This window comes from Pleurodeles waltl, chromosome 8 (genome assembly GCF_031143425.1).
Source record: "Pleurodeles waltl isolate 20211129_DDA chromosome 8, aPleWal1.hap1.20221129, whole genome shotgun sequence".
Taxonomy (NCBI): Eukaryota; Metazoa; Chordata; class Amphibia; order Caudata; family Salamandridae; genus Pleurodeles; species Pleurodeles waltl.
This window is the reverse complement of record NC_090447.1, coordinates 407,100,202-407,112,659: the sequence shown is the minus strand read 5'-3', so window position 1 is coordinate 407,112,659 and position 12,458 is coordinate 407,100,202.

The window sequence follows — 12,458 nt, the reverse complement described above, 5'->3', positions numbered from 1 at the left end:
GGGTCAAACAGATAAGGACCTCGGTATATTATCCGCAAACAGACGGATTGGTAGAACGGTACAATAAAACCATAAAAACTCTATTCCGTAAAAGTATTTCTGAAGCAGGTAAGGACTGGGCAAAGAAGCTACCATTGGTACTTTATGCCATACGCATCCATGTTCAGGCGTCCACAGGACATAGCCCTTTTGAATTGTTGTTTGGGAGGCAACCCGTATACTCTTAGACATGTTAGCAGAACATTGGGAAGCCCCAGAGAGAGAGGTCAAAGATATCCTTACATACACCAGGGAATTGAGGGATAACTTACAGACGGTATGGGAAGAAGCCCACTCCGCTTTAAGAGAGGCCCAAAACAAACAGAAAAGAATATATGACGCCAAGAGTACTCTCCGTAGTCTGAGAGTGAGAGATAAAGTATTGGTATTGCTGCCCAGCTGTGAAAACAAATTAATAGCCCGGTGGCAAGGCCCATACGAAGGTATAGAGCAAATCAATCCCACCACGTATAAACTCGCGATAACCCCGGGTACCGTCCGGGAACTAATCTATCATATCAATCTGTTGAAGAAATGGTGCGAGTCGATGGATGAACACCCCACGCTATATATAGCGAAAGAACAGGAAGAGGACATACCCCTCCACCCTCTCCCAACAAATCCACAAGCCCCAAGTCCTACCCCTCATGTAAATACTGCCCTCTCTGAATCTAAACTCAACCAGCTTAATACACTTGTTAAAGATAATCTAGACGTCTTTTCAAAAATCCCGGGACGAACATCGTTAGTCCAACACTCTATTCGCACCAACGTGAATACGGTATCTCAACAATGTCCATATCAAATACCTGAGGCAAAAAACGAGTTATAGAACAAGAAGTCGAAGCCATGTTAGAAGCGGGTATTATTGAACCATCCACCAGTCCTTGGTGTTCCCCGGTAGTATTAGTACCAAAACCAGATGGAAGCACCAGATTCTGTGTCGATTTTAGACGAGTCAACGCATTATCACAATTTGACTCGTACCCCATGCCACGCATAGACGAACTCCTAGATCGGTTAGGCCAACCCCGTTACCTGTCCACTCTGGACTTAATGAAAGGGTATTGGCAGATACCGCTACGACCAGAAGATAAGGAAAAAACTGCGTTTGCTACTCTCTCTGGTCTTTATCACCTCACAGTTCTCCTGTTTGGGCTCCATGGAGCTCCTGCCACCTTCCAAAGACTTATTGATAAGATACTCAGACCATATCACCGGTATGCTGCAGCGTATCTATACGATATAGTGGTCTATAGCACTACCTGGGAGGAACACTTAAGACACCTCAAAGACATACTACAAGCATTAAGAGAAGCCAATCTCACAGCAAATCCGGAGAAATGCAAGTTAGGCCACACAGTAATTAAGTACTTGGGTTATGTCCCAGGAGAGGGACATGTAAAACCACAGGCAAAAAAAATCCAGACGATCACCCAAATACCCCATCCCCGTACAAAAAAGGATATACAGGCCTTTTTGGGTCTTCTAGGTTATTATCAGAGGTTAATTTCCCATTTCTCCACCATAGCCGAATCCCTTACAGACTTATTAAAGAAAGCATGTCCTAACAGGTTACCCCCCCTTACGGCTGCAGAAAGGAACAGTTTTGAGACAATAAAACACTTACTGACGTCCGAACCGGTTCTATGTTGTCCCGACTTCACAAAACCTTTTTGGTACAGACTGATGCCTCGGATGTGGGTCTGGGGTCCGTGCTATCACTAGAAAAAGAGGATGGGGCGTTATATCCCATTGTCTATATTAGCTGTAAGCTCCTTCCTCAGGAACAGCACTACCCCACCTTGGAAAATGAATGTTAAGCGATTAAATGGGCCATGGAGTCCCACCGATATTATCTTACAGGAAGAACTTTCACACTATTAACCGACCATGCTCCTTTGACCTGGCTTGCCCAACACAAGGACACCAACGCGCGAGTGTTAAGGTGGTTTCTCTCACTCCAGCCTTTTTCCTTTCAGATTCGTCTTTCACCTGGCCCCCTCATGACGAACTCGGATTACCTGTCTCGGTATCCTGGTGTTCAGCGCCTGTATCAGGCGCTCGCTAGGGGGAGTGTCTGTGACGGACCGGCACGGTTCGTCCAGTCCGAGGAGGTGTCCGGTACTGCTGCTGGTCGCCTTAACCCGGAACTTGTTGAAGGAACAACCAATCCCCTTGAAGTTCCGCTGTCAAGGGAACCACTGGAACAGGAACGCGCACCAAAGGATGGGATACAGGGGAAGTGGACGGACCGCGAGAGGGGAGAGAGAAGCAAGACGGCGGCGAAAGGAGAATGGACGACTGACGCGGCAACTGAGGAGGAGAACAAACGCTGACGGTGGCGGGAACCCAAAGAAGAGTACCTGAGGCTATCGGCAACACTGATCGCGGCACAGGAGGCGCACAGCGAAACCACCGGCCACGCTTCAGGAGAAGAGTGGCATTTCCAGGTGCGTCCAGAAACCGTATCGGGTGGAGGAACGGATGGGAAGTAAGAAGGGGGGGCAGAGAGACAAAAATACAGAGGAGCATGACAAAAGGGAAAAGAGTAACAAGGGGGACAGGAGGAATAGGATAAAAGTCAAAGAGAACGAGGGGAAAGAGGACACGAGAAAGAAAACAAAGGATATCAACAACGGTCAGATGAAACTATAAAGAGTCAGGAAAAGAAAAGGGGATAGAAAGAAATAGAAGAAAAAAAATAGGAAAACGGAGGATAGAAAGGAGGAACACTTGTAGAAAGCTGAGAGACAGAGATACACAAGGGACCGAACAACAGAAAGTGTGGATAGAGGAATTAACCAAACAGAAGTTGACAAGGAAATACAGAAGACAGAAGGACAGGAAAATACTGGAGAAGAGAGGGGAACAATTTCCTCAGAACAAAGAAAGAAGAAATAGGGAAGGATAGGAAAAGAACAAATAGTAGATACAGGAAAGCCGCTTACTAAAGCTTTTCTCTTGTTCTTCCCCACATGCACCTCCTGCAACTCCTGCAAGTCCTGCAAGCCCTGCAAGAAAGAAAAGACAAAGGAGACGTGAAATCCAGAGGGAGACAGACAAAGAGCGAACCATACTTTAACAATAACGTATATGTCACGCCAGATTTAACGGACTTAATAGAATAAATAAAATTCCATGCACCTCATATCCGACTGGCTTCGTGTTGTCACTAACATACCCGGTCACAATGCATTTATATATATGTTGAGTAACTAGGAGATTACAATTGTAGGTCTTATTCGTAGATACAGTGAATGCACCCTCGGAAATGTCAGTGCTCCTGACAAAAGGAGGAAGGGACATTAGGTAGTTTAAGAATGAGTTCTTCCTTTAAATTAGTGATCCTTTAATTCTAAAATATTGCTGATTAATTTTTTAGATGCTATAAGAGTCAAGGCAACTCAAACGTCATGAAGTGACAGTCTAGTACTCATCTGTTTTCGTCCCGGTGGGACAGGTCAGATCGCTTGGCCTGCTTGACCTGTAGAACTCTCATCATGTCCATTTCACTCCTGTTAAAATAGTATTGGTAACAGCCTGACAAGGAAAGTGTCACATGAGAGGATTTCAGTCATTTTGAGAATTAGTCTGCCAACCATGCTGAGAAAACACACAATTTTTCTAGGACTAGTGTGCTACTCATTAGTGGATACCCAACCTTTCCCTAGTGGCCAAGCCTATACAGAGGCTGATACACAAGAATGTGTCTGATCCGGTACCATGGGACAACAATTGTCTAGAACTGAGAGAAAGTCTCTTCCATGCCCCAGCACTGAGAATACCTGATTATAACAAGTCATTTGCACTTTTCAGCAGTGAGAGGGAAGGCTGCGCTCTCAAAGCCTTACAAAAACCCATTGAAATGCGAAGAGACTTGTGGCTTATTACTGAGCTATGTTGAATCCTGTAGCTTCTGAGCTGCCTGGTTGTCTTAAAGCAGTGACAGTAGTCAGGACAAGTATTGTGTGATGTGAAAATATAGTTGTAAGTCATCCATGTTCCTCACTCTTTTAGAGATGGTGTTGACAGGGACCAAAACCCAGCACTTGACAAGCAGTTGTCTTACCAAATATTAACAAGTCATATTGGCTGCTGAAAATGCAACTATCAAATGCTGTGGTGTTCTAAATCTTTCTACCTTACTACATGTTTCTGGTCATGAAAGAAATTATGTATATGAAATAGACCATGATTGTCTTGATGTTACTAAACTATACACTAAGCCGAGACCAGACATACAAGTTTGCGAGACAGAGGAGGAAGACTGAGAGTGGCTAATGCTATTTTCACCCTTTCATGAGCTGTTGAAGCCTCCTGCTTCAAGGAGTATTCTCCGCACAACTGGCTGAACTGATTGGTCTTAGTAGGGCATGCTGTGCTGCTGATCAATTGAATGTGACAATCTTTACCAATAGTCAATACAACTTTGGTGTTGTTCATGACTTTGGACAATTATGGGCCCAGAGGGGGTTTATGATGTCCTCCGGATCTCCAATCTGGAATGGCTAACAAGTAAGCAACCTTGGTGCATTGCAGTTGCCCGAACAAGTTGCAGAGGTCAAATGCCCTGCACATTGGTCTTGAAATTACCATGTGACCTTAGGAAAAAATTATGCAGAATAAATTATTAAGTACTGTGTCCACAATGTCTGTACCATTATTGGGGAATATAATAATGAATGGAAGAGACTAACTACAACCTTTTGTTGGCTGCAACTGCTACACGGGAGAAGGCTTCAAGAGGAGGTGCCACAGACAGTTCCTGAAGATTCTGAGACCTCGGATTTAAGTGAAAGTAAGGACCAGGATGCATCTTTAAGGAGGTCTGAAAGAAAGGGAGTGCCCCGTTGAACGTACTCTTCATCTGAATGGACATACTTTGCTTCACATTACGGAGATGCAGAGTTTTGGGAGTATGGGAGAGACAGTACAAATTTGATTGAACCTCCATGAACTGAGCATCTTGTTTCAATTATATCTCAATATCTTGTTGACTTTAATGTATTTAAACTGCATAGTTATTACAAACATTCACTTTGACTTTGATGGGAAATTAAGAATACCTAGGCCCGAGTAGAAGAAGAAAAGAGGGTTACCTTTTAGAAGAACACAGTGTAGGGCTAACAAAGTCTCATAAAGTTTTTACATACATGTTATTCATTGCTTGAACTTTTGCACAGGTGAAATTTACAGAAAAGAAGAACTCTGTTGTTGCTACAGTTCACCCCAAATAGATATGGCTGTAGAGAAGTAATGGAAACAAATCAGAGAAGTAGACGCAAATACATAGTAGGTGCAGTGCTTTTTTCCTTCATAGTATTAGTAGTGCTATTGATATGAGTATTTTCATCTACTCCCCCCAGTTGAGGAGGCATTCACTTCTAGTGTTCCCCTGCACACATTGAGCCCTAGAATTAGCAACACCTACAGATGTAAAATGATGATTCAAGGAGGGATTATTCTGCCAATGTATATTTTAGGTTACTCTACGAATATGTTGATACTATGGATGAGGGATTGCTATATGTGCATACAATTGCTTGTATTCGCTGCATAGGAGGTTACATCCCATCATATTCCTGTGACTTATGTGATTACCTGTAGATTTTTGTTGAGTTTGTTTTATGGGACAGGACATTATCAATATTATTTCTCATTAGGAGCCAGATGTACGAAATTCCTGGTTTGCGACTCGCAATTTGCGAGTCGCAAACCCGGATGCAGGATGGTGTCCCTGACACCATCTGCGAGTCGCAAGATGGTCGCAAAGGCCCACCTCATTAATATTAATGAGGTGGGTCGCAATTTGCGACCCCCTTGCGAGTCGCAGCACTCACAGGGATGGTGGCCTGCTGGAGAAAGCAGACCACCATGTCTGTGACTGCTTTTTCAATAAAGCAGTTTTTTTTTTTTTGTAATGCAGCCCGTTTTCCTTCAAGGAAAACGAGTTGCAATACAAATTAAAAAATGAAACGTTTTTGTTTCATTTTTTCAGAGCAGGCAGTGGTCCACAGGACCACTGCCTGCTCTGAAAAAATGTTTTCTGGGCCATTCACAAAGGGGAAGGGGTCCCATGGGGACCCCTTCCCTTATGCGAATGGGTTACCACCAACTGCGAATTGCTTTGCGACCCCTTCCTATTTGCGACTCGCATTCCCATTTTGCTCGCAAAATGGGAATGGGCATCGTGATGTACTTTTTGCATGTGGCAAACAGCGAAATACGCTGTTTTCACCATGCAAAAAGTTTCCTACATCTGGCCCATTGTGATTTAGTTATTTCAGAGATTCCTATAATTGACCCTCTAGGGTTGAAAATAATTGTAAGATTATTTAAACCTTTTACAATATTAGACACAGTTTTTTTATAGAGGTTGAGATGAAATTTCTAAATTTAGTTGAAGACAGGAATAGAGAACTAGAAGTTAGTTCACAAATAGACAAACATTTTAGGAGCCAACATAGGTGGACTAAAGAGGAGATTGCACATCAGATACTTGGAAATTTGGCTGCCTTGACATTAGACTGGAAGCATAAGGGAATATTTGCTTTGGCTGATGTGGATCTATGTTAGAAACATCTCTCTTACAGAAATTTCTACTGAGGATTCTGTAGTCCTGCCACTTTTAATTCATTCTCTTGCCCTTAACTAGAGAACTCTTGGGGTTTTCTATAGTTAATTAGAGGAATTAGACTTATATAGATTCAATGGTTAGGCAGGACAATCAAAGCTTGGATTCTGAACACCTAGTATTGTTTTTCATCCTCTATATTGGTGCTACTGAGGTTTTATTGTGTCTTATGTTGGTCCATTTTAATCTAATTCAAAACTTTAATGTGCCTTTGGCAATTCTGTATTTGTATAGCATGTTTTGAGACCCATTTACATAAGTTTAGCTTTGAACTTGTAATAAACCTTTTGTACTTTGATTTCACCTCTGATTTTGAAAGTGTGACCAAATGGGTTGCACTGGAAATTGAGTCGGATCCTTTAATGTGCTTCTCTTCACCCCTTGGAACTTTTAAAAATATTAATTGGATCCAGACATTTATTAAGAGTGGCAGACGCTGGCTCACCACTTACATTTTTTACAAACAAGAGACTATTTTGCAAAAAGACAGGTAATACTATTTTTTCAGACTAAAACAAGTACGAAAATAGCAAACGTTTTTATTTGTCTGCAGGTACATAGAAAGAAAACACTAGTCTCTTTCTCAAAAAAAAGAAAAACATTTAATCTTCATCTGCAGTGCTACCACAATCTGCCTATCAATGATCAGAGAACATTAAATATATGATTATTTCATAGCACGTCTCACAACCTCTAGCGCTACAAAAGAAAGGGATATTTCTACATCTAACATTTATTTATTACAATAACATCATTAGATCGAGCATCCACTATCAACCGCATTCAATTTACCGTGAAATTCTTTGGAACTTGTACAGCAATTACCCTAGTGTCCATGCGAGGAAACACAATGAAGGAACAGCTGACTTATTTGGTGAATAAAAAATGACATTAAAAATATTAAAAAGAGCATGAGAAAGTGATTTAAGAGATTACAGTAGGAAAGAGTACTTAACCATAAGACATCTTATGGTTGAGTACTCTCAACCATAGGATGTCTTATGGTTGAGTTCCCTTTCCTACTGTATAGACCTGGATCGGCACGTTTTTTTATGTATATGTAGGAGCCATATAATCACATTTATTTTTGTCAACTGAAAAAAACTGGTATTTATAAACAATCAGAATTTGTGTATGCTGTTTTCGCAAACTTCATAATCCTATTAAAAGTATGTATTCCTTTTTTAATTTATAGTATTTCAGATGGAGATTGGCTCCCGATAAAGAACAAATAGGCCTTACATACTGTGAGGAATAAGACTAAATCAATGGGCCATATATTTCAAGCTGGGAATGCCTTCGGGCATAAGTGCAATAAAATGTCAGACAGTACAAAAAAGATTTTCAGATATGTCAGGTAAATGATGCAAATCGTGCCCGAACCAAAGCTATTTCGACTAACCCCAACCTCTGAAAATTAAAGCTTGCTGATTTGTCATTTCTAACTCAATTTCTGCCTGGCATTGGTCAGGATCTGTGCAGAATCTGAGTGAATACCGCACAACACCGCAATAGATTGTATCGCCTACAAACTGTATGAAACTGTATTTCTTAATGCGATGTGTGGCTTAATGAAATGCAGTGCGGTGCCTCTAGGAACACTGGAATTATGTGGTACTGTAACTGAAGCATTTTTCACATAATTGTCCACTCGATCAATATACTGCATGATTTGCAGATTTTCACAAAAACATCCTAGTTCAGTGGTATCAGAAGCTACTAAAAGGTGGGGCACGTGATGCTGTGTAATGACAGACACCTTTATAAAGGTTAACTTGGCACCTTTAGTTGCTGATTGTTGTCTTCAGGTGTCAAACTAGTACTAATAGTATGATACACTTACTTAGGCAGTATTAATATGTGTTAGAATAACAAAATATTTAAATATTGATCCACATAAGGGGCCTTTTCTTGACACACGGTTTAGTCACTCCAGCCACAACATTTGGCCCTCAGTTTCCACATCATTCTGGTGGCTCTGTAAGTGTTTTAGAATCAGGGAGTATGACAGCTTGATGAACTTCCAACCTAAGGAATATGTATGCAGAGCGGCTAGTGTCTGACAGAATCCTGCCTGTGCCACTTTTGATTCCCCTTTCCAGTCACGTCATGATTCCGGAACACCCCAAGCTGATGTTTGACCTACTTTTTTAGCAATATTTTCCGTGCTTTTAATTATAGCAATTAAAGTTCCCTGATCAGTGGCACCATCCCCGGGATGTTGATTATGCTCTTAATGTTATTGTTATAGAGGATACACAGCATCTTTGCCAGCGTGATCTCCTTTAATTACACAGCTAGAGATGCCCTATCATCAAAACACAGACAAGTAGGGGAGCTTTCAATGTGCATCCTTTGAGGACTTTTGAGGTGGGTGTCAGGCAACACTCATTTCTGCAGAAATCCCCTAAGGTTAACAGGAAGGCGTGTTGCGATCAATTCCAGTATTATTTTTTTGTCTTTGCTCTGCAAGATTAGCTCTTATTTTCAAATTTGTAAACAAGCACAGCACATCTAGTAGAATTTGCATGGCATGCTCCAAAAACAACATTATTCTACAAACAGTTGTATGCCTTCTTTGTTATTTAGCTCGTTCACATTTTTTAAACAGAAGCTTTCAATCATTTGGTATGAGATAGCAAATAGATGACATTTCCAAGAGATTCCAAAAAGTGTGTAGCTCATTTTTTTAGGCTTCCAAAGGATTACTTTTAATCAGATGAAGTGTCAATAACACGAGCATGTCACTGCAATACCCATTTTAATGCACAGTGGCCCATAACCTCTTAAAAGTAGTGCAGCAGGACATCACGCATTTAATTTGGACCCTATTTAGAGCTTGGATGGCAATAAAACTCCTCTCATTTTTGTAGGAAACTCTAAAAATGCAGTAGACTCTGAATGTTGAATTTTCTCCACCGTCGGAATATTGATGGAGGAAATTCAGTTGGTGGGTTGTATGATGCATTTCGATTTTCTTTCCGAATGCCAGTTTTCTAGTCCCTCTAAACTCTGAATGAAGCCCGTTATCTTTAGCTCTTCATGGATCTACTGTTCAACCTTTGTTCCACATAATTGGTAATAATTGCCCAGACCAACTGGACATCGTTCCCTAAACTCTGCCCTACTTCACCTTCATATCTGTCGTTTTGTCATAGGTAATCAGAGTGTATTGACAGAATATCAAGAACGAATATACAGAGGCCAAAATATCGAATTCCAAAGTGTCGTAAAGGTAATTATATATAGGTAGACTCATATTTATTGTACATGACCCTACAGATGTTAAACCAGACAATATGTAGATCTTTGAGGGAAGTGAAGCTATGAAAAGTAAATGTGTATATATATATATATATATATATATACACATATACATTGTGTGGCCACAGCATGACAGCATGCTTGTAGGACGATATTGTGACCTTTATTAACTAACATACAAACCAAATCAAAATTCAATTTTCGGTGTCATATTACAAGCAAAGTACAATTTACTGACAACGCTATTTCACGAGCTTTAGATAAGATGGACTCCAAGATAATTCACTGTAGTCTTAAAGGTGCCAGCTGCTCAATGGTATACAGTAGGTCTTAAATTCAAGCAGACACTATCAAGCAAAGGAGCGCACTGAAATTGTAGCAATTGTTAAGTATACATGACAGCTCAAGGAGAACTGCCTTTTTATATTTACGTTGGATGGCTCTTCAGGAAATACACGTTAGGTGGATGCATAATGAAACTGTCTTGGTATCTTTGTCTGAATAAATATAATAATCTACTGATAAATACCAAGACCCCTTTTTGCTATAATATGGTATTCCTTTTCTAATACACCTAAGGCCTTCTAGAAGTCTTAAGGAGCTTAGGGCCAGATGTAGCAAAGGGTTTTACCCATTCTGTGTCTATGGGAAAATGTGTTCGTACATATGGCCCTTACTGACTCTGCAACTTCTAAAACTATCATCACTAGATACCAAAGTAATGTGAAACCCTCTGTGTGTTGGTTTTGCTTCCACTGTTGCAGCTTTTGGGTAGCAATCACATGCAAAGAATTATCACAGTTAGTAACAGCACAATCTTTTGGTCTTCAATCAATCCACTAGACCGCTGTAACTGCAAATGATGAGGCCCCTGAATTTCAGCTGAAGAACATACAACTATAGATTGGAGTGCTTTAAAAGAATATGGTAACCTCTCTTGGAATCATGAATTCAATGACCTAGGAGACTTACTGTGTTTCTTAAATATTTTACTGCGGGCAGCTGCATTCCATGCAGCCCTCCACAACATTAAAAAAATGCTTGGTAATACCCTTGCACTTTTTAAGGGCACCACCAGCAGAAAAATAAAATTAAAAAATACCCTTGCAGGGCATAATTTGGCATTCCCCAGCTGGAGCAGTGGATGTGAAATAAGAAGCTGCTCTGCTCAATTCAAAGTCAGTGTTTAAAAAAAAATTTATTATGGGAAGACGAATCTGCGGCCTTCCACCACAAGCCATTTCATGGCCCCAGGGACTCCATCCCCAGGAGCTAATTTCTTTTTTTTAAAGGAGAGGGGTGTGAGGCCCCCCTCTCAAAGCCACATAGGGGCCCCGGGGGCCCATCCCTCAGGGCCAATTTTTATTTGTTGGGGAGGAGCTGTGCAGCCCCATCCCTGAGCATTCTATAGGCTTCTAGATCCACATGCCCTACAAAGGGGATGTGGGCCCCACTCCCCAGGCCACTTAAGGGCCAACATCTCCCAAGGTTGCTTATTCTTTTTTTGGGAGGGGATATAGGGCACACCTTCCTGCACCTTCTAAAGGCCAAGGACACCCACCTCCCTGGCTGATGTTTTTTTGGGGGGAGGGGACATACAATCCTCTCCCGAGATAGGTAAGGGCTCCAGGAACCACATGCCCCGGGTCTCTGCTGTTTTTTTGGAGGGGCACTGGGCCCCCCTCTCTGAGCCATCCGGTGTTCCCAAAGGCACCACTCCTCAGTGCGATAGCATCAGTGTCTCAAGGATCACATTGTGCAGACATTGCAGTTTCATGGCTGTTAGAGTGCAGGTTGGGAGAACTTTAACTTTGTCTGCACATTTGCAGGTAAGGGTTCTAGGTTTGCTCCCCTTGGTGGGCACAGAGAAACGCTGCTCCTGCTGGTTAGAAGCAAACAGATGGAGCCAGTTCCTGAAAACCACAATTAGTGCAGGATGCAGAGCTGGCAAGCGTGGCAGGGGCATTGGGGCTCTCCCCACCCCCTATGGCATTCTAATTCTGTAGGTATCCTGAGTGGCCACCAGGGCACCCACACAACCTTATTGTTGTGGCCTCCAAGGTTCAGGTCCCTAGTGCATGTTGTTTGCCAGGGAAGGTGTGCTGCATGCCCCCTCCAGTTTTAAAATGTGTAAGAGCCCTGAATGATGGGTTCCTTGGGGCCCGGTAATGGCTTGGGGAGGGAGACTACATGCCTCTTCCCCATAAAATGTAATGTGACCCCTGGGGGATGAGGACCCCCAAGGCCTCCAAAGACTCAGTGCGGTGGACCCCTTGCTCCCTCCCCAAAGTAATATATTGGTGTGTTACTCTGGGCCCAGGCCCACCAAGTGGTTTAAAAAAAAAAAGAAAATCTTTAAAGGGCAGGAGCTCCCTTTTTGTAAAAAAAAAAATAATAATAATAATAAATCAGCCAAGAATTAGCAGTAATTTGAAACAAATATGTTTGTGGCCTTTGAGGGAGCCCTCAACATGCGCTCATAATTACCTCAGATAATATGTCACTCGAGACTTGTTCT